The sequence below is a fragment of the Natator depressus genome, chromosome 3 (assembly GCF_965152275.1).
Source record: "Natator depressus isolate rNatDep1 chromosome 3, rNatDep2.hap1, whole genome shotgun sequence".
Classification (NCBI taxonomy): Eukaryota; Metazoa; Chordata; order Testudines; family Cheloniidae; genus Natator; species Natator depressus.
The window spans coordinates 8018872-8040554 of NC_134236.1; the positions used below are offsets into that span (position 1 = coordinate 8018872).

Consider the following 21683-nt stretch of genomic DNA (forward strand, 5'->3'; position numbering starts at 1 on the left):
GGCTGGGATAACAGGGGGCTGCGGGTCGGGACTGAGTGGCATTGGCAGAGGGGTGGGTGTCGGGAGCCCAGGGCTGGGATAACAGGGGGCTGCGGGTCGGGATTGAGGGGCATTGGCAGAGGGGTGGGTGTCGGGAGCCCAGGGCTGGGATAACAGGGGGGCTGCGGGTCGGGATTGAGGGGCATTGGCAGAGGGGTGGGTGTCGGGAGTCCAGGGCTGGGATAACAGGGGGGCTGCGGGTCGGGATTGAGGGGCATTGGCAGAGGGGTGGGTGTCGGGAGCCCAGGGCTGGGATAACAGTGGGGCTGCGGGTCAGGACTGAGGGGCATCAGCAGAGCTGCAAGGAGTTATACCCATATTATTAGCCCATCACTTTCACGAGAATCAAAACCAAAAATCCAACAAATGCTGAAATACTAAAAATAAATCCAACTCTGCAATGAAACCTCCCCTTGGGGAGGGGAACCCACTTCCCAGGAGCGGGGTGGGCGTGTTTCCTGGTAACCTTTATCTGCGCGAAGGAAGCAAGCAGAGGAGCGCTTGAGTCCTGGTCTGCACCCTGGGAAACTCTGGGAGGTGCGATCACAGGTCCCTCACTGGTCACTAAGCATGTTGGTCGCTAAGCAACCAACGTGAAAGCACCTGTGAGGCTGCTGCCTCATTTGGTGGGAAAAGGGAAATAAAAGGGTCTGTTTTCCGTATTTGGCTGCTTCTGAAAAAACACCAACAGCAGCCAGAGACAGGCCGGGGTGGAGGGAAGAAGTTGGCGAGATGCAACATCCATGGGATGCCCCTGTGAATCCCATCAGCGAGCCTCCTGAAGGACACGCGAGTGCAGCCTGGCTTGGCGACTTTCCAGTCGCTATCTTGCAAACCCACAGTGTGATGGGGACAACGCAGGGCTCTTCCCAACCAGCATCCCCTAATGGTCCATTTAGCCTGGTATCCTTCAGGGAGCAAATGGTAAAGCCCCCAGGATGTCCCATAATAACTTTGGGTGCTTATACAGCACGTATAGATCTCAAAGCAGGTGGGTGAGCGTCATCCTCGGCAATTTAAAGGTGGAGAGAGCGAGGCAGGGCAAGTACTAAGTAATCCGTGTAACGGAGTGGCCTGTCCCTTTAATGGCCAGGGGCCCTCGGCCCAACCAGCCCTATTCATTTATCAGACCCAGCGGGGAACGGGAGAGAGGGGGGTTCCAGGTGACCCCCATAAACAGCCAGTAAGTGGCTCAGCTGAGAGGCCTGCAGGTGGCTCTGAAGCAGGGGAGCAAAGGGAAGGGAAGACCCCCTTTCAGCCCTGAAAGGGACCAGGGGGAGAGTGTCTGGAAGCTGTAGCCCAGGGTGGGCAGAGGGACTGCTTTTTTATTTTGAAGAATAAAACTGTGCCCAGAAAGAGTCTTGAGCCTGGCAGTGAGTCCTTCCTGCGGAAGCTGGGAGATCTAACCTGTGTGAGGGGAAACTGAGGCACCGGCTAGCCTAGGTAAGGCAGCACTATTACATTCACTAAGACACCCCTTGTCTTCTGTCTCCCAGTTCTGAGTCCTCAGCAGTGGACCATGCTTTAGATGCTCTATACTAGCCATGTCAGGCTGGGTGCAGGACAAATTCTTCCTGACCCCAGCTGTTGACAGCTTTTACCCTGAAGCATGAGGATGGAATAGGGCCTCTAACTATCAAGGTATGCCAACGTGTTAGCACAAAGTGGTGAGTTGCATATAATCGTAATGGGTGCACCCGAAATCCCGCCAGCTCCTCCTCTACTGCAAAACCTTAAGCCCAACCTCATGCAACCAAACCCTCCCCGTGTGTGTGTGTGTGTGTGTGTGTGTGTGTGTGTTTGTGTTGAACAGCTGCAAAGCGGAAGGCAGCTTGCTGGGCAGGTGAGGAGTCCACCAATGAGAGCAGTCAATGTGATGCGTGGGCGGCAGGGAACGAAGGTTCTCTTACATAGTTGCTCCCTTGTTTGAAGGGTTTGGATGGGTGAGTTGAGACCCCCTTAACTGGTTATTATGTGGTTCTCGTAGCATCCTCAATCCACTACGTGCCCCCCAAATATATAAGATATTCCTGTCCTGGAGAGCTGATGGCTTCAAGCAGCGCGTTGCTGTGTCTCTTCCTTAAGTTAAAAAACAAATCCACTCCTGGCTTTCTTCTTTGTATCCCCGTAGGGAACACAGCACCCACCAGAGTGAATCAGCCCCACACTCCATCTAGGTCAGTGTCCTCGCTCCGAGAGTGGCCAGGCACCAGCTGCTTTAGGGGCAGCAATAGGCATTTATGGCAGACCCACCCCCAGGTAATATCAAGTGACAATGGGGTCCAGTGGTAGGGCACGGCCTAGAATACAGGGGCCAGGGGTTCTAGGCCTGGCTCTGATCTGCTGTGTGGTCTCCTGTGCTTTGATTGTCGATAGATTTTTAGTAAGCTCCTTCTGACAAGAGACTGTCTTAGCGCTAGGTGTTTGTACAGTGCCTAGCACAATGCCGAGCTGCTAGTAGCATTCCAGCAGTCCCGCTTACAGCACGTGCCACAATGGGGCCCTGAGCTCAGTTGGGGCCTCTAGATTTTTGTCCTAATGATTACCCCATTAATTAGGCTGGCTTATCTCCTGAGGCGGGGCAGGGGGTGGGAATTTTACCTCCCTTCTAAAGCTCTTGTTTATTTTTTTTAGGCTGGGATTTTCTTCAAAGAAGCCTACGTTTGAGTTCCCAAATCCCATAGCCTCCTTTGGAAATGAAACTCTGGATATTTTTGTTATCCATATATCAGGCTGGTTCCGTTTTTTTTGGTTTTGTTTTTAATCCTACTCTGCTCTTAGCCTCAAGGAGATCTTGTGGCCATGAATTGCACAAGCAACTTCTGCACTGTATACAAGTCTTTCCTTTTCTCCCTTTGGAATTTGCCACCTTCCAGGTTCATAAAATGCCCTTTGGCCTTTGTGTTAAAAAAAAAGGGGGTCAAATGTTCAAAAGCGCTTCAGTGACGTCTACATGGCAGCAGTAAAAAAAAAAAAAAAAAAAAAAAAACCCACGGCAGCAAGTCTCAGAGCCCAGCTCAGCCGACTCGGGCTCAAGCTACAGGGCCAAAAATAGCCATGTAGACGTCCCTGCTTGGGCTGGAGCCTGGGCTCTGAAACCCAGAGAGTGGGGGAGGGTCTCAGAGCCTAAGAACTCCCATTGATTTAGGCACCTACCAACCTTTGTGAACGCCACCCTTGGGCACTTTTGCCCAGGATCAACACATGTCCCCCAGCTGCCTTCTCCATACCATGCATTATTCTGTATACCTTCACCACATCCTCCCTTATTTGTTACCTCTCTGAGATAAAACATCCCAGGCTTTGCAATCACCAATGTGCTCGTCTTGTGATTAATATTTTGTTCCCGCCTCAGTCGACAGCAGTAAAATCGTTTCATAACACATGGGAAAGTTGACACTTCCCAGGATATATCTGCTGTCCGCGTTTTTGGCAATTCATTTCATAGCTTAATTAAGTGTTTTGTTTCATTTATGATCATTAGTAACAACTGTTGGGGATTATTATGCTCTTCCCTTGTCGTGAGAGGCCTGGTAGAGTTTACAAGTAATATTATTATCTATCGCACCTGGCGATGTCTAGCGATTGCAGCTGCTTAGGGATTCGCCAACAGAAAATGCGGCTTCCTGAACACTGGATTTTCCCAAACATTTTCAAGCGTTCGTAGGGAAAACCAAACCTGAAATATTTCGTTTGGGGTCATTTGGACCAAATCAGAATATTCTGATTTTTTTTGTTATCTGACTTGAAACACTTTCAGATCAGTTCAATAAAACATTAGACTGAACATGAGAATGGCCACGCTGGGTCAGAGCAAGGGTCCATCGAGTCCAGTCTCCGGTCTTCCGACAGGGGCCAGTGCCAGGTGCTCCAGAGGGAATGGACAGAACAGGGCAATTTTGAGTGATCCGTCCCATCATCCACTCCCAGCTTCTGGCTGTGAGAGGCTAGGGACACCCAGAAGATGAGGTTGCATCTCTGACCCTCTTGGCTAATAGTCACTGACGGACCTATCCTCCATGAACGTATATAATTCTTCTTTGAACCCAGTTATACTTTTCGCCTTCACATCATCCCCTGTCAATGAGTTCCACAGATTGACTGTGCCTTGTGTGAAGAAATACTTCCTTTTGTTTGTTTTAAACCTGCTGCCTATTAATTTCCTTGGGTGACCCATAAGAACATTAGAATGACCACACAGGTCCGTCCAGCCCAGTGTCCTGTCTTCTGACAGTGGCCAATGCCAGGTGCTTCAGAGGGAATGAACAGAACACAAGACCCCTTGGTGAACGGGTAAATAACACTTCCCTATTCACTTTCTCCCCACCAGTCATGACTTTATAGACCTCTCTCCCATGCCCCCTTTGCATTTCCCCATCCGTGCACTGCTTCATGGGAGTTGTAGTTTAGACCCCCATTCTCTCCTATGGGATGGGCTCCCCAAAAGACTTAAAAGAACAAAAATAACCAGCGTCAAAGCAATGATCATGAAAGCTCAGCTGAGCTGGACAGAGCACATTATCAGAATGGGCGATGCCAGATGCCCAGAAAAAAGTTTCTGTGGTGAATTATACTCAGAAAGCACAGGAGGGGCGGTCAACGAAACCCCGAGAGAGGCACCATTAGGCTGAATAGCACCTCACGTAGCATAGATACTGACAACGTCGAAGAGCCGGCTACGGACAGATCTGAATGGAGAGCAAGTAGCAATAAAGGCTGTAAACACTCTGAGGAAGCCTGACATGAAAAACTGATTGAAAAAAGGACCAACCATCATGCCAAGGCTTCCATGGGAGCCTGCACATTCCTATGTGACATCTGTTCGCGATCCTGCCGCTCAAGGATCTGACTATACAGCCACAGGAGAACACATGCGAGGCCATGATGTCATCACCGGATATGCTGGACAGCTTAAAACATGCCCATAATGCAATGCAGATTTCCCTCTGACCAAGCTGCCTGGTGCATCATGGAAGTCCGATGACTCCGGATGCACTATTGACCCAGTCAGGGTGACCGGTCCATAGGGCGAATGAGGGCCTCAGTCTCCCAAACTACATCTCCCATAAGGCAATGCACCAGCATGGCGAAAATGCAGTTTAAGATTGAACTGGCTTGAAAATAAGCATTTTGTGCCAGTCCAATAAACCCAAATGAAACACATCAATTCCAGGACAGTCAAATGTTTTCTTTTGATTGAAAACGTTGAAACAAAATGTTCCCCTATTTCCAGATTGAGAGGTTTTGGAACTGCCCTTCCACACAATAGTTCAAAACTTCAACTTTTCCTCCCGATTTGGGATGAAAACAAAAGTTGGAATTTCCCATGGGTTGGAAATGCTGAATTTCCCGCTGCTCTCCGAGTGACCCTTAAGGCCTCACCCAGACCCCACTTAAGACCTATTTTGGGGTGTACGTGGGCTTTAAACGGTGCATTTGTCCTGACACTGCATTCAGGGGCAAATTTTACCCTTTGTAAGTCAGATCGTAACACACAGCAGCGGCTAGACCGCAGAAAAGCAAAATACCAAATGCCAGCAATAAGTGATGGCATTTCTCCCTTGGCTCAAGTAGCAGAAGTGTGGGCTTTTGAAGATGAAGGAGAAGGATCATCTCTCCAGTGGGGTAGAATTTATCTAGCAAATCTGCCTGGAGCCTGTAACTCATGAACTCCCTACAACCCTCCTGTTGCAGGGGTACTTGAGTTGCGTATAGTGGGATTCCCACTGCAGAAAGATGCGGGAAACAGTAGCATATAAACGAGCGCATACAACCCAAGACACGACAGGCAGCGAGTCCCATCCGAGCTGAGCCTGTGGCAAGACTGGAGATGGGAGGAAACCATAACTGGCCAGAAAACAAAACCTTTCAGTTTGGATCAGTGGAAACATTTTGATAAAATCGAAACGTTTTGTTTCGCACTTTTACATTCCGTGATAATTGGTAATAGAATATATAAAACTCTATGCAAACGGCGTTTGGAAACACGTTGAAACAAAACCGTTTGATTTTTGTCCCCGGGAAATGTTGCTGAAATCGACACCTTCCCACAGAATGATTCAATGGCACCGAATAAACGTTTTCTGACGGGGAAACGGCTCCATCGGAAAATTCTCGGCCAGCTCGAGTCATGACAATCGGATGCGTATTCAAAGGACCCCCGGCTTAAAGTCGCTTTTGCAGTTCGACCTGTCGTAGAGACAGGTCTGCAGGGTGCAGCTTGGGCCAGAGATCGGCATGGCCTCTTTACGGGAACGTGCCCCGTTCCCCTGTGAAGGATACGATCCTGCCTGCTGGGCTTGATGGGGATCAGTTGACACTAATAAAAGGACGGCAAGAAAGCTCCCAGCAGAGGGGGAGGGATCCCAGCAGATCGATTACCACAAGCCCCGAATGAAAGGGGCAGAGAGCAGGGAAAGGCCTACGCCAGGCAGCCGAACTCGCTTCGTTTGCATCGGACAATAAAGCGACCGACTGAGAAAGAGGCATGCAGCAAGACTTGGGAGGTGGCGTCTGTCTGTCCTTATGGGCCAGGGAGGCAGGACTGACTGGGTGGAACGTGTGCAGGCCCAGAAACTAGAAAGCCTGCAGGCACCGCTTGCCGGGATGCAGTCGAAGGAGCAGCCGGGCAGAGGTCGCACGAGGGGCCAGGCTTCCAGAGCTAGGAATTTGCCGGCCGCAGGGCGAATATGCTGAGTGGGCGTTCGCAGATGCTAGATGGCAAACTCCACGGTTATCTCCAAGGAGGTACGGCTGTACTGTGAAAGCACAACACAACGCAGATCGGTGCCAGGGCAGGGGCAGGGTAAATCAAGGAAGATCAGCGCTCGCTTTCATAATAGCGGGTGAGACTAATGTGAGATCCCAGAGAGCTCTCCGAGAAATAGTAATACACGATGCATCTTCAGATGTGCATTAACTACCCAGGAGATGGAGTTAATGATCCTGACCTATTTCACAGAGGGGGAAACCGAGGCACACACAGGGCAAGTGGCTTGCCCAAGGTCACAGAAGACGTGAGCATCTGTGCCAGAATTAGCACCCATGTGTTCTTGGCTCCCAACTCCATGCTCAGATCTCCAGGCCACGCGGCTTTTGTGATTACCTGCCTCCAATTCCCGAAAGAATCTCAGCATCTCTTGGGACGGGGTGAGAGACTAAATTAAAGCAAGTTGCCCAAGTTCTAGCAGCTCCATGTGGAGCATCGACACCAGGTGGCTACTAGTTATCTATCTGCAAGTGAAACTTTGATTCTATTCATCAGCATAGGATTTGATAGCTGCTTTCAACTATCTGAAGGGGGGTTCCAAAGAGGATGGATCTAGAATGTTCTCAGTGGTAGCAGATGATAGAACAAGCAATGGTCTCAAGTTGCAGTGGGGGAGGTCTAGGTTGGATATTAGGAAAAACTTTTTCATTAGGAGGGTGGTGAAGCACTGGAATGGGTTCCCGGGGGGGGGGGGGGGGGGGAGGAGGGATCTCCTTCCTTAGAGGTTTTTAAGGCCTGGCTTGACAAAGCCCTGGCTGGGATGATTTAGTTGGTGTTAGTCCTGCTTTGAGCAGGGGGTTGGACTAGATGACCTCCTGAGGTCCCTTCCAACCCTAATCTTCTATGATTCTATGATTCTACAGCATCTAGACACTGCATAGACAGAGGCCTACCAAGGTTTGGAGGTTCACCCATGCTGCTCCATATGCTTCATGCACTTAGACGGTTCTGTGTGAAACTCACTCCCACCATGGGATGTCAGGAAGCATCAAACCGGGGACCTCCAGCACCAAAAGGACAGGCCTCTATCATTTGAGCTAAAAGAGCAGTTGTCTCCTCTGATGGCAGGGGTGAGCTCTTCCTCTCCATGTCAAACACATTTAGCCAGCGTGTTACAGATATGGTCTTTGGGGTCCCGATCCTGCAGCCTTTCCTTACCAGAAACGCCCCTGCTCGCATAAGGAATCTCATTCGTTTCAATGGCTTTTCATGCCCAAGACAGTATTACAACATGAGTCACTACCCTGCCTTAGGCCTTGCTGAATTCCTGACAAATCAAAAACGTCAATTCTGACATGCCACCACGGTGCCTCATGGGGGATCTAGTTCAGGAGCTTCATTCTCATCTGTGGGCTGGGTTCTCCAGCTGGATGTCATCTCCCAGGATGCACTGCCTTCTCTCACCAAGAGGAGAGATCAGAGTGCATCATGGGGGATTGTAGTCTGACGGGGCAGTCCAGCCTGTAGAGGGGAGTTGGGAGCATGAGACCCTATAACTGTAGCTCCCATGAGTCACCATGGTCACATTTCCAAATTGAAATAATTCAGTTTTTGATTTTTCATTGAAAGTTTTTCCATGGTTGTCAAAATTTTCTGTGTGTGTGGGGGGAATCTTTTCCAGCTAGTTCTTCCAGCAGCTCAGGGAATTACTGCTTTATCTATTCCATTCCTGCCATAACCTGTCGGGCTACAACGCTGGGGCATTCCACGGGCCCATACGTTATTATAATTTTAAATATAAGCAAAGCTTGGTACAAAGGCCTCGCTCCTGTGTCAACCCACTGTGAGTAATAATTATGCCGAAGGAAAAGCAAAGTGATTCAGAAGACATTGCCTTCCCTGCCCCCGTCACCCCGAGGAGTTTGCACGGTGAATGTTAAGAATAGCCCAAACGTGAAGGCAATGGAAAAGCAGAACTCGGAGGCGCGCCTGGGCTCCACAGGACAGGGTGGAAGGTAAAAATTACAAACCCAGAGCCAGAGAGCTTTCAGAGCAAGCAGGAGCAACAGCGGGGGAGGCTTTTCCATTCAAGGGGACGCAGAAAAAGCCCGAACGCTTTATTCAGCAAATGCACTGGGGAGAGAAGAGGGGGAAAGACACTCAGGCCCAGCGCAGTGCTGCGCTCAGGGCTTCCCAGTGTCCCACCGGCTCTAGAAAAGCCTCATCTGCACAATGACCCACGGAGAGCCTGGGGATCTCGGAGAAACGGTCCCTTACCCTTCTCTCCCACACGCACACAGAAATCCTGCTTCTCTCTCCCACACACACACTTCTACACCGAGTCTGTCTTTTTCACACACCCCCAATGAACGACCCACAGAACGCGTGTCTGTCCCATGGGCACCAGTACAGACCCACAGTATTTCTCTCCCTCTCAAGCTCCTTCAGACACATGCTATCAGCTGCAAGTTTTAACTCCAGATCCCAAGTTTAAAGGTGTTTACCTCTCTTCCCCCCCGCCCCCCCCCCGATTTTGGGCTAGGGACCTGCTGCAAAGATGGTACCGAGCTGCACAGATGGGGGAGGGGGAACTGATTCAAGCCTGTCGTAAGAATCTCTTGCTCACTGAAACACAGAGGCTGATACACACCTTCTCATAGGACTTGACCACAGTTCTGAGATGATCATACCACTCACGGATGCAGAGATACATCAGCCTGAACACCCATGGGTCTCTGCGCACACAGGGCCTTGATGCACCCAGCCAAGAATGCTGTGTTGCTTTTAATAACTCAACTCATGGGGTGGTGAAAACAAACCCTTCACTCCCCTATCTGCGTACAAAGGGGAAACTGAGGCCCAGGATTGCAGGATAAATAGGAAGGATGGCCCAATGGTTAAGGCACTAGCCTGGGACCTGGCACCAATTTCCTGTGCGCCCTTGGGTGCATCACTTAGCCTCCCCATGCCTCAGTTTCCCCTTTGTTCAGTGGGGATACTAGCCCTGCCCTGCCTCACAGAGGCATGTGAGGCTGCGTACATTGCAGAGCGTGAGGCACTCAGATCCTGTACAAGCCCCTGGGGGAAACGAGGCTGAACAGACTGCGGGCCTGGAGCAATTGGGCCGCCATCTTGCCCGGCCAGGCGAGAAGCCCAAGCTTGGGCTAACACACACAGACTCTCCAGCCGGGGCTGCAACAGTCTCGCATCTCCTGCAGTTCAGCACACGCTCTCTGAGGGGTGACACTTGCACGGCTCCTAGCACACGGCGTGGGAAAAGCCAGACCCGCCATCCCCCGGGGCCGTCCGCAAGGAACCTTCCCCCAGCACCGAGCACCCTGCGGCATCCCAGGGCAACTCACGCCAGGCCTTTGTTTCTAGTTCTCTCATGCCTCTGTGGGCAGCTTCCTGGGCCAGATGCTTCCTGGGTGTAAACGGGCTCCCCGGACTGCAGCGGAGTGAGGCTGGTTTACGCCAGCGGAGGCTGCGGCCCCAGCAGACGAAGCCCGAGGCTGCGTGTTTCTGCTATGAATGGCATGCGCTGGGCAGGAGCCAGCGGCATCGGTAGCAAGGGGGAAGGCCAGCCACACTTTCGCTGCAGGAAGGATCGGGAGCTTTTTCAGCGCTGTGGACGGGGCTTTCCCAGGGACCACATTTCATGGTACGAGGGGGCGGGGGGAAAAGGCCAGCAGGCGTTTTAAGGAGACTTATCTCCGTTGCCATCTGAGCTCTGCAGACGCCTCCCCTCACCTTAGCTTCTGCGGCCTTTAGGGATCAGAGGGGAAGAGGCGAAGCAGGGAAGGAATAAGAAATGGGAGGAAACCGATGGAGCATGAAACGCCAGCAGCTTGTGTGATTTCCTCCTCGCTCTCAGAGCACAGGGGAACTCCAGACAAAGCCACACGCTCACTCAACATCCCCTGAGAGCTGGTGGGGTTTGGGCCCAGCTGAGCTGAGGTGGGTGGAATTGCACTTTGGGACTTGCCAGCTCCCAGTCGGCTCTGGCTGAGGCTCAGGGAAGTTTCCAGTTTGTGTCTCTGCAGCTACAGGCGGCGTTTGACCCCCTGCCCCTACAAAGCTGACAGCAACCCAAGCAGGGCAGGATCCACTCCACCCCCAGCACCCAGGGCAGGATCATTCCCCGCTGCCAGTTCTCCAGTGCTTCGGACAGCATGGCTTGCCGGAGCAGCCACCTCTTCCTCTGGCAGACCCTCATCCCCCTCGCTCTCGCAGGGAGGAGGAGCCGTCTAGTGCTCTCCCTTTGCTTCCAGCCCTCCTCAGCCCATCCCCTCCTTGGTGCTCACAACCTTCATACGGCAACCGGGACCCCTCTCTGACTAAGCTTTCACAGCGTGTCCTCTAGGATCCCGTTCCAGACGAGAGTCCCGCAGACCACCCCTCCGAGGCAGGTCTCTCCCCGGGGGCAGCCTCCGCAGGCCACTAGCCACGGGGACGGACGTGGCCAGCGAGTCAGCCAGCCAGTGGCTGGGTTGATTTAGGAGGCCGTCTCTCCTTGCATGTGGCAGACTGGAACGGGGATATCCATAGGCAGACCCCCAACACCCAGTCCAAGGCTAGGCTCCAGCTCATCTCAGACACATGGTGCTCTTGGCATCAGCCATCACGAGACACGTGCCCCTTCCCTTAGCAGACAGCCCTACCTGCTGTCCCCTCGGAGCATGCCACCATCCCCAGCTCTCCTGGCCCGGGTGCCGTACGGCAGGGCCTGCCTCAGCCCCTCTCCAGGGTATTCCGACTAGTAAACACAAGGAGCCATGCTCCCCATGTACAGTTACGCTGGGGACGGATTTGGCCCAACCACGGCAAATATTTACCCAGCTATCAGCATACCAATGGCGCGGGAAGGTACGTGCCGTCACATGGGGGATCCAGTCCAGAGCCTGGCACCGTACACCTCAGGGTTCAATCCCAGCTGACAAGCCTCAGCAGCCTCACACCACAGAGGGGAGTGGGGAAGATTTTGCACGGAGCCAGAACACACACGTGTGTCCACAGGAGCATGTACTAGCCTGGCACATTCACACCAGCGGGGCTAGGCGCCCTGCCTCAGTCGCAGCGATTCCCCCAACGACCAGGGGGCTGATCGTCACCCCCACACAAGCCAGAGTGCTCCCGCAGGCACTATGCAACGGGACACCTTCGGTGCCCGGACCCCGGCCATACCCTCTCAAGGACCCTTCAGGCGAGGGGGTTAACAACCCCAGCTCTCTCCTACCTTTTCACCCACGTCGAGGCTCCCAGGGTGCTAGCGAAAAAGCCGTAGGTCGGCAGGCCCCCCCCCTCCTCCCAGCCCCGTGACTGCACCCCAAGCCTGGGGCACGGGGGTAGGGACGGAGGTATGGAAAATGGGATCTTCCTTCCCCGGAGGCCCTGGAGAAAACACCCTGGCAATTACACACCCTCAGTGCGCTCACTTCCTGGTCTGGGCTGCCTTGCATTCCTCCGAGCACCGCCCTCCCTCTCTCCCTGCCTGCATCTCCTGCCAGCCCCAGCAGGTCCCTGGGGTGCCGAGGCTGCCCTGCTCCTCCCAGGAGGCTGACAGCTCTGCCTGCAGCATCCTGCTGCCTCCCAAGAGCCTGAGGGACTCACCTACGCGAGGGGGAAGCCGACGCCGGAGCCTGGGGACCTGCGGTGGGTTCCTTTGCTCCTCCTCTGTGCAGGTCTCTGGCTCGCCAGGCAAGAGCAGGACCGAGGAACTTGCAGGACCTGGCCCATGTGGGAGTTGGTGCTAAGGGGAAAGGCATCGTTCTTACTAAAACCACACCCCAGGGGCCCACTTCCTGGATGGGTTCGGGGCGGGTGCCAGTGACATGAATCCTCGAGCCCACGTTTCCGTGACAGCAGCCGTCACAACTAGTGCGCCAGGCAAGATAGAGAGCAGACCACCCCATGCCCCTCTCTGGCAAAGGGCTCCACAAACAAGGAAACCCACCCCCATCTTACTCAGAACTCGAGTGCAGGGGTCTGATCCCCAACCGGCCACATGGAGAGTCAGGCCCGGATCCTCAGCTGCACTCAAGGACCACACAGCATGCTGCCAAGGGGCCTTTAGGCCAGTGGTTCTCAACCAGGGGTACATGTCCCCCTTGAGGTACACAGAGGTTTTCCAGGGGGTACGTCAACTCATCTAGATGTTTGCCCAGTGTTACAACCGGCTACATAAAAAGCACGAGCGAAGTCAGCACAAACTAAAATTTCCTACAGACAATGACTTGTTTATACTGCTCTATGTACTATACACTGCAATGTAAGTACAATAGTTATATTCCAATCGATTTATTTTATAATTATATGGTAAAAATGAGAAAGTCAGCAATTTTTCAGTAACAGTGTGCTGTGACACTTTTGTATTTTTATGTCTAATTTTGTAAGCAAGTCGTTTTTAAGTGAGGTGAAACTTGGGGGTACACAAGACAAACCAGACTCCTGAAAGGGGGACAGTAGTCTGGAAAGGTTGAGAATCACTGCTTTAGGCCAACGATGTGCTTCCCTGATCTCGGGCCAGCTGTGCACCAGGCCAGTCCCTCTATGTAACTGAGAGCAGCCTCAGGGCTGCTCTCCATTACTCACAGCCCCACTGTGAAGAAGGTAATGGGTGTACACAGGGATCTCTTCAGCCACCTCTTCTGGGGTGGGATGCAGCAGCTACTTCACAACAGCCAGCAACGCTACGTAACAGTTCTGGTCAGTTAAATGCTGAAGGACTTTGCATCCAGCTGAAACGAGGGCCAGCTGGGGAGATAGACCATTCCTTAGCTGGAAGGTGGCCAGACCCCGGAGCTAACCCCACAGCCCCTGGGAAATGCACAGGTGGTCTGGAATTATGGGACAGAAAATGACTATTAGTCAAAATCAAAACCTGTCGTAAAAACCTGTCACTGGCCACAAGACTTTCACTGGGAAGGTGTCTCAGGTCCAGGGTGAATTTCTGGGCAAGAAGAAAATAGCCAGGAGGCCAGGACATTCACATGGGATCTGGGCTCAAATGTGAGTCTCCAGTGCTCCCAGGGACTGCCCGCACCACTGGGCTGTAGAATCAGTCTCTAGCTAGTCCTCAGTATTAAAAAGCAGGCAAAAGAAAGACTGATTCTGTAGTACCCAGTGGTAGGTGCTACACAGACATATGGTAAGAGACGGCCCCTGTCCCAGAGAACTAACAGTCTATACAGCTAAGGCATTACCATTTTACAGGCAGGGCACTACAGCACAGAGAGGGCATGTGGCAGGACTTGAACCCCTATTTCAACACAGTCAAGTCAGTTCTTTAACTACAAGACCACACGACCCTTCCGCCTGTGGGTTAAGCTTTCAACAGCCCAGGGGATGCAATCATGCGTGTTGCAACCTGTTAGCCACATTTGTTAACAGTGGGTACAAGCAACAATACACATTCAGGAAGTCACCATAGATCCAGCCACCTTTCTTCGGCCTGTGTTGGCACTGGCTTTTTGCTCCCTCGTTGGACACCCGGAGGGTGCAAAGCCTCCGGCACAACCGAGCTCCCTATCACATTGTCTTTTTGCAGCTACTGTATATACCCAAAATGACTTTCAGCCAATGAGCTGTTATTGTCCAATGTGCTGGCACTTCATAAGCTTTCCTGTGCGTTTGTACAGCGCCCAGCACACTGGGGCGCCGCCCATTTGCACCCTCCAGGCATTGCTGCTATTTAATAAATAAGTACACTTTTCATCTACAGATCTTCAACTCGCTCTACGAAGGGGGGAGCAAGCATCATCAGCCCTATTTTGCCACTAGGGAAACTGAGGCACCGCAGGTGCAGCAACTTACCCAAGGGTTCAAAGCTGGGTCCGCGGCAGAGCCCGGCTTCGAACCCAGAAGTACATCGAGTTGGAAATTTTTTGACTGCTCCTTTTTGGCAAAAAATAATGTGGGTTCGTCAGAACAGAAGCTGTTCATGAAAGTGGGTCAGTTTCAACCCAACTCCCCACGCAAAACATTTGTGGAAAAAAATCTCTCTGAAATTGTCCAGATGTCCCATTTCAGTGTTTTCAACTCAGAGAGTTTTGGCTTTTCAAGTTGAAATTACTTTTTGGTTCAAAATTTTAGTAAATTTAGACTAAAAAAAAGGTTAAAAAAAAAAGAGGAAAGGTCAAAAAGGAAACAAACCATTTGGAAATGATCAAAACAAAACATTCCACTGACCCAAACTGATTTTGTTTTCTCGGTTTGTGAACATTTTGAAGATTTTGACTTTTCGTCCCAATTCAGGCCAGGAAAAAATTTCAAAATCTTGCAAATTCTCCCAGGACAGGAAAGCCATTCCTGCCCAGCCCTACCCAGGTGTCCTGCACCCCTCCCCACATCAGCCTCTCTCCTTAAAAGTAAATGCATGGAAGGCTCCCAGCCCAGATCCTCCGACTGCACCTGCCACCTGAATTCATGATGCACACTGCCTGGGACCTCCTGGAAGATCCTCCTTCCTGCTCCTGACCAGGACCTGAGAACACCCGAGGAAGAGAGAGCCTTGAAAACTCCACCCCAGGTTTCACACAAGACACTGCATGTACCAGGACAGGATGCTGGAGGCCTCAGTTGCATATAGCCCTTCAGTCATTCCTACATCTCCGGGCTATCCACCTTCCCCAACGCATGGTTATCATCCACTCCACTGCCCCTTATTACAGCCCCTCCAGGACCCCAGGCACCATCTCTTCCCCCTCCCACACACTGCCACCTTTGACTCTGCATCCTAGCTACACTCCGGGAGGGCTGTATTGCCATGGTATCTGGGCACGTGCTGCTCTCCAGCGCCCCCTCTGCCTGCCAGCGTATCACGCAGAGCTCCGGCCAGAGGGGGCGCTAGAGAGCAAGGCACGCTCAGTGAGGCGTGCAGGAGGGATGGAGAGTTGCTGGCCTAGGAAGCCTGGACCCCCCACCACAACCCCCGGGAGCTTGCCTGCTGAGCTAGCTTGCTGAGCCAGGTGAGCGGCTGGTGGGGACAGAGGCTGTTCCCCACTGCCCTGTGCTGGATGCAATCAGACCTGCTTAGGAGTATGCGCTGGCGGCGTACGCAGGTCGCGATCCCTAGTGGCAGCTAATCGAGCTTATCCTCTGACCGCGGCCATCTCCCCAGGCTAGCACGGAGAGGGCGTATTTATGTATTTAAAGGTCACACAGCTCTGCCCCAACAGAGGCCGGGGCGGCGGTTCTCTGCAGCTCCCTGCAGTCCACAGCCCCGCCTTGCCAAATGGGGGGGGACCCTGCACCCCACATCCTTACACAACAACGCCAGGTGCTCCCCACCCCACCCGCCTCTGTCCACCATGGGCTCCTCCCCAGCCCCACAGCTGGCCCACCGCTGGATCTACCTTCAGCCTTGACGCATCGCCCTGCCCCTCCTCGCTAACATCAGAGTTCCCCGCTCTTGGGAAGACCCCGGGGCGTCCCAGAAGATTTGGGAAGCCAGCTAGCACCCCTGGGGAAAACTCTGTCCGGAGCCATGGGGAGCCCACACACTGGAGCCCTGCAAGCAGGCTAGAGAGAGGAACAAGAAGAGGAAGGCGAGGCTGGAGAGAGACAACATCTGCCTGTCCCTGGGACTGGGGAAGATTAAGGGGCCAAAGACTGACCCACCCACCTAGGGCCATATTTAAATGAGACGCTTCGGCAAGGCGCGGGGGACAGGTGCCCATGGAGCCATGTTTCTGCAGCAGAAGGGCCTGAATCCCACGGCTCACGGCTTAGGTGGTGGTCAGGGCGTGTCGGTGAATCCGCGGCAGATGCGCCCGAGTCGTTAAAGCCGCTCGGACAAAGCGCACAACTGTCCGGAAACGAGCTTGCTGACGACACAACGGTCCCAGTGAGTGGGGGTGCAATGAACCTGCACAGGTGCCTTGGCTACACCGTGATCAGGGCTGGTTTAGCAGCCACTAGCCCTGAGACTGTTGGGATGCTGGTGTCCTTTCAGGCGGTGCTGTCTCACGCCTTTCCCCGCCCCTGGACAGGGCCGGGGCCAACGAAACTCACCTCTGTGGGGGGTGGGACATCACGGCGTTGGCACCACTTGCAGAGCGCCCTGATGGTGCAAACTTTCCAACCCCCTTGGTCATCCCCCCCTAGCGCTTTTCCACCATAAATCACAAAGGGGAGGTGAGTAGCCTATTTCAGGAGAGGGGGAAACCGAGGCACGGAGCAGTGAAGTGACTCGCCTAGTGCCAGAGTGAGTCAGTCACAAGGTCAGGGCTCCCAATTCCCAGTCCCTCTCCCCTGGGCCATGCCGCCTGTCCTACCACAAGGCAACAGTTCTGCGATACACCTGTATCCTTACAGAGGGCTCATGTACAGCTCCCTGTTCTTACAGGGGCAACGTATCCTTCCAGGGGGCTCATGTACAGCTCCCTGCACTGCTATTGGGCTGGCACTGCAGGACCTCACTGCCATTATGGTACCACATGATCTGTACACATTGTCAGGTCAGCCACGGGGGAGGAATCAGGGAGGTCCAGGGCACAGACTGGGGATCATGGCAGTGGCCCCGCTCATTCCAGGCTGCAGGGGGGACTTGGAGCCATCTTTGCCTCTCCATCTCAGCCCAAACCTGCTCTAGCCCCCGGCCCGTGGAGCCTCCAAGCCATTTCTCCAGAGCCTGCCCTCACTCTGCTGCAGGAGAAGATCAGCAGCCAGGGAGTCCGAGCAAGGCTCCTGCAAGAAGGGAGTGGCTGGGGAACCCCGCAAACCGTCCGTGGGGACACACTCGCCGGGCCAAACTCCCCAGCCGCGCACGGGTTTGAAAAGGGAGGCGGAAGACAGACCATCAGGCAGGATGCCCGCCTACAGCCTGCCCGCAGCCACGCAGACCACCTAGGCGGACCACCCCCGCCTTGTGCCCTCTTCCACAGATCCAGCCAAGCACGGGCAGCCGGCCTCAGTCCTGCCTGTGCCAACTTTCCCCCACACCGCACCCATGCCCAGAACTGCCCAGTGCCCACCCCGCACGACAGTAGCTCACTCCGGCTCCATCCGTCCTGGACGGCTAAGATGGGGAAAGAGCCGCTTGCTTCACCAGAAACCTGGGCACCTCCCCACAGAGGGCAACAGCGTTTGACCAGCCTCAGTGGGCTTGGGGCTTAGAAGGGACAGGGTCTAGTAGCCCCTTCTAGTAGCCCTCCAGCCCTGCCCTCGGGAGACTGGCTGACTTTGTGTCTCCAAACCCTCGCCAGCCACACATTCCTCCCCCTCGCTGGGAGAAGCTACCAGCCATGCCAAGGGAAGGATTTATTAATAGCCCCTCATCGCCCACTCCAGAGCAATGGCTTCAAGCCTCCAGGGTGCAGGAAAGACCCCCCCGCCACCCATCACATTTACACACACACACACACACACACACACCAACTTACTTTGAAGGAGAGGCGCCAAGGGCTGGACAGACAGGAGGGAGCAGCTGTTGGCCCCGCAGCCGCCCGGCTCCGAGAGCGATCGGCAGCGGAACGCACGTGTGCCGGGAGTGGGGACACGCGGCGAGCCGGCTGGGGGTGTCCGTGCAGCGGCGGAGCTGGAGCCGTGTCTGGAGGCGGTTCAGGCGCGTTGGTGCTGCCCCCGTGTGGATCTGGGCGCACGCTGCCTGCGGGAGTTGGGGGGGGGGGGGGCGCGGCCCGGGTCCAGGGGCGCTGGGCCACCTCGCGGCTGGTCCGCTGCGGGGACGAGTCTGCTCCAGCCCGGGCGGCAGCTGCTTGAGTTCCAGCCAGCCGGGCTCTGGTTCAATCCGGCGTGACAGCCCGCGCAGCAGGTGGCCGCAGGAGCAAAGGGGACTGTGGCCTGGCGGGGATTGGGGCCACCCTGACCCCCATCGGATCATCCAACGCGCACCCCGTCCGCTGCGCCGGCCAGAGGGACACCAGGCCTTGCGCAGTGCCAGTCCCGCCAACGCACAACGGCCTGGTAGGGCTGGAGCGCCGGAGCGGCCCCGGGGGTCACAAATGAAGCGAGTGGCTCTGGGCTCAGCGGCCAACGTTAGAACAGTGGACAAGGAAGGTGAAGAGCACGTGGCAGAGCCGGGGGCCTGCTGCGTCCTCAGCCGCACCTGGTGCCATTGTGAACCCCAGCACGAAGAGGGCACAACCTGCGGCCCCATTGCACCCACTTTTGGTGCGTACTTTGCCCAATCACACCCACACTGCCGACCGAAGCGAGTGAAACGAAGGTGCCACTGGCCTCTGGGGGCGCTAATGTGTGTCTGGGTTTGTCTGTTTAGGCTGGACGCTTCCCCCAGAAGCACCAAGTGCCATGCTTATCTTATCAAAGGAAAAACGATTAGTAACACTAGTAAAAAAACAAAAACAAAAAATGGCCTTAGGGCCAGGACACCGGGGTTCTGTTCCTGGCTTGGCCTCTGACCAGCTGAGTGACCTTGAGCAAGCCACTTTCCCTCTCGATGCCTCTGTTTCCCATCCCCCCTCTTGTCTATTTAGGTTGTAAGCTCCTTGGGCTGGGAGGGTCTCTCACTGGGGGGGGGGGGGGGGGTGTACGGAGCCCAGCACAGTGGGGCCCTGCTTTCTGCTGGAGTGTTCTCCAAGTGCGACTGTCACACTGCTGCTCAGGGTTGCCAGCTCTAAGGCAAGTCTCACGATCTTTAGTGAGTCTCCTAAAGACCCAGCTGCTGGAGTCATGAGATCATCAGAGAGCTCAGCTGTCTTTTAAGTATGTTCTCAGCCTCACTGCTGCAGGGAAAAGCTTGAGAAGCACACCCTGAGGGCTCAAAGCCAGAAGGCAGAGAAAAAAGCCCCAACGTTAGTTATTTAACATAAAAGACACCTTTTTTAGGCCAGTCTCACGATTTGTGAATGTTCTGGGGTAGCAATACTGAATTACTGATAATGACCTACGCTCCACATTCTGCATAACTCAATGTACCAAACCCGTACTGTTTGGGCCAGTGTTTGCGTAACTGCCTTGGAGAAAGCCTTGCGCTCTTAGGCAAAATGTCTCTGTGCCCTTTCCTGTATCGCAGCTTTACCTCTCCGCTGCAGCCCAGATCAGAGGGTCGTCTTTTCAGGATTTAGCTGTGTTTATATACATTACACAGAGTTAAACCCCTGAGAGACGTAGTGACAAAAGGGAAAAGCATTTGCTAAAGCTGTACCTATATCTAGACCGATAAACGTGCATGCATTTGTTTACCTTTAACCCATGAAACAATTGTCAGTAGTGTCAATTACAAGTTTTTAAACATTTTAGGGGGGTCCCCAAGTTTTAATGCTTCTTACCATCCAGTTCAAATGCAAAATATAATTGCATGCACTCCCACACACGCTCCCCTAAGTCAGTGGCTCTCAACAAGAGGTACACGTACCCCTGTGGGTGAGCAGAGATCTTCCAGGAGTACATCAAATCCAGATATTTGCCTAGTTTTACAACCGGCTACATAAAAAGCATGAGGGAAGTCAGGCAAACTAAAATTTCATTCCGAGAATGACTTGTTTATACGGCTCGATATTTTCAGCGGTTCTCAACCAGTGGGTCGCGACCCCACAGTGGGTCACGAGTTTATTTTTTGGGGGGGGTTGCCAGGGCCGGCATTAGACTCGCTGGGGCCCAGGCCAAAAAGCTGAAGCCCGAGTGGGGCTGAAGCCAAAGCCTGAGTTTTTAAGTGAGGTGCAAGTTGGGGTAGGCAAGACAAATCAGAGTCCTGAAAAGGGGACCAGTTGTCTGGAAAGGTTGAGAGCCACTGTTCCAGGTGTCTTCTCTAGGCGGACTTACCCACCTCAGCCTCTGCAGGATGGTGTCTGTAGCGCACGCCAGCTCCTTAAAGTTAGGAAACAAGCGATAGTCCCACTTTGTCCTTGAGTCTCTTCAGCAACAGCCTGGAATTTGCCCCACCTGCAGCAGTTCTAGCCCTCTTCCTCTCCGGTGGGGCAAGGGAGCCTGCCCCAGGCTAAATCCAACAGACTGGCAGAGTCCCTGGAACATAGGGTGACCAGATTGTAACTGTGAAAAAAACGGGACAGGGGGTGGGGGGTAATAGGGGCCTATATAAGAAAAAGTCCCAAAAAACGGGAATGTCCCTTTAAAAACGGGATATCTGGTCACCCTACTGGAACGCAGCCCCTGGCACTGCTCCACTGCTGAGTTTTCCATATCACTCTGGCTCCCACTCCTATTTGTTCACTCCTCCCCATTCCCTTGAGCTCCCCTTGGTTCCACGTTCAGAGGGTGACTCTGGGTATATCCTGCCAGGCTCCTTGCCCACAATGGAAATCATCCAGGCATTTTCAACCAGCTAATGAGCATGCCTAGTACCTGCTACATCCAATTTCTACATGATTCTGACCCATCCTGCAGAGACACTTCACCCAGCTCTGTGTGGTCTGCAGGCACACACTGTGCCCCTAAACAAAAACAAGTAACTATGTATCTCCCCCCTGTTTCTTCCCTTCTTTATCTCATTAAATGCTGCAGTGCAAGCATGTGGCTTAGACTTGCTGCCTCTGTGCCCAGGCATAGCCCTGGTGGCTAGTGGATCCAACTGCAGAGCGGAGCATTAAGTGTTTGTAGGACAGGGACCTGTTTTCAGGGCCAGCCTTATGGGTGGGCGACCACCCAGGGCACCATGGTTGCGGGGTCACCGTGGTCAAGAGGCAAGGAGCAGGGCGGGCCTGGGGGGCAAGGCCACAAAAGGGAGCTTGGGATAATGGGGGAGGGGAGGCATCGGGGCCCAGGGGAGATGAGTGGGGAGCCCAGAGAGGCAGCAGGGGCCCGGACGATCAGGGGGGAGCCTGGGGAGACAGCAGAGGCCAGGGGCACCAAAATGCAAGTTTGCCCAGAGCATCATTTTCCCTAAGACTGGCCCTGTCCATTTTCACTGCTGGCTCTGCTCCTATGCCCTTCCTATGCCATCTAGCGGTTTCTCCTGCGATAACAGCTGAGCGACTCCATGGGCCGGTGCATTCTGATG

At 53.8% G+C, this 21683-nt stretch overlaps 1 protein-coding gene across 2 annotated transcripts in view; it reads right to left on the bottom strand.

Moving 5' to 3' along the window:
- The window catches only part of PTK2B (protein tyrosine kinase 2 beta), a 112541-nt gene extending 94257 nt beyond the window's left edge, over positions 1-18284 (bottom strand). Inside the window, exon 1 of one of the 2 annotated variants that reach the window (XM_074947349.1) lies at positions 18130-18284. The gene's annotated coding sequence lies outside the window, so the exon portion shown is untranslated. The remainder of the gene's footprint in view (positions 1-18129) is intronic. The other variant, XM_074947350.1, reaches the window with a different exon arrangement.
- Between the last annotated feature and the right edge of the window lie 3399 nt (positions 18285-21683).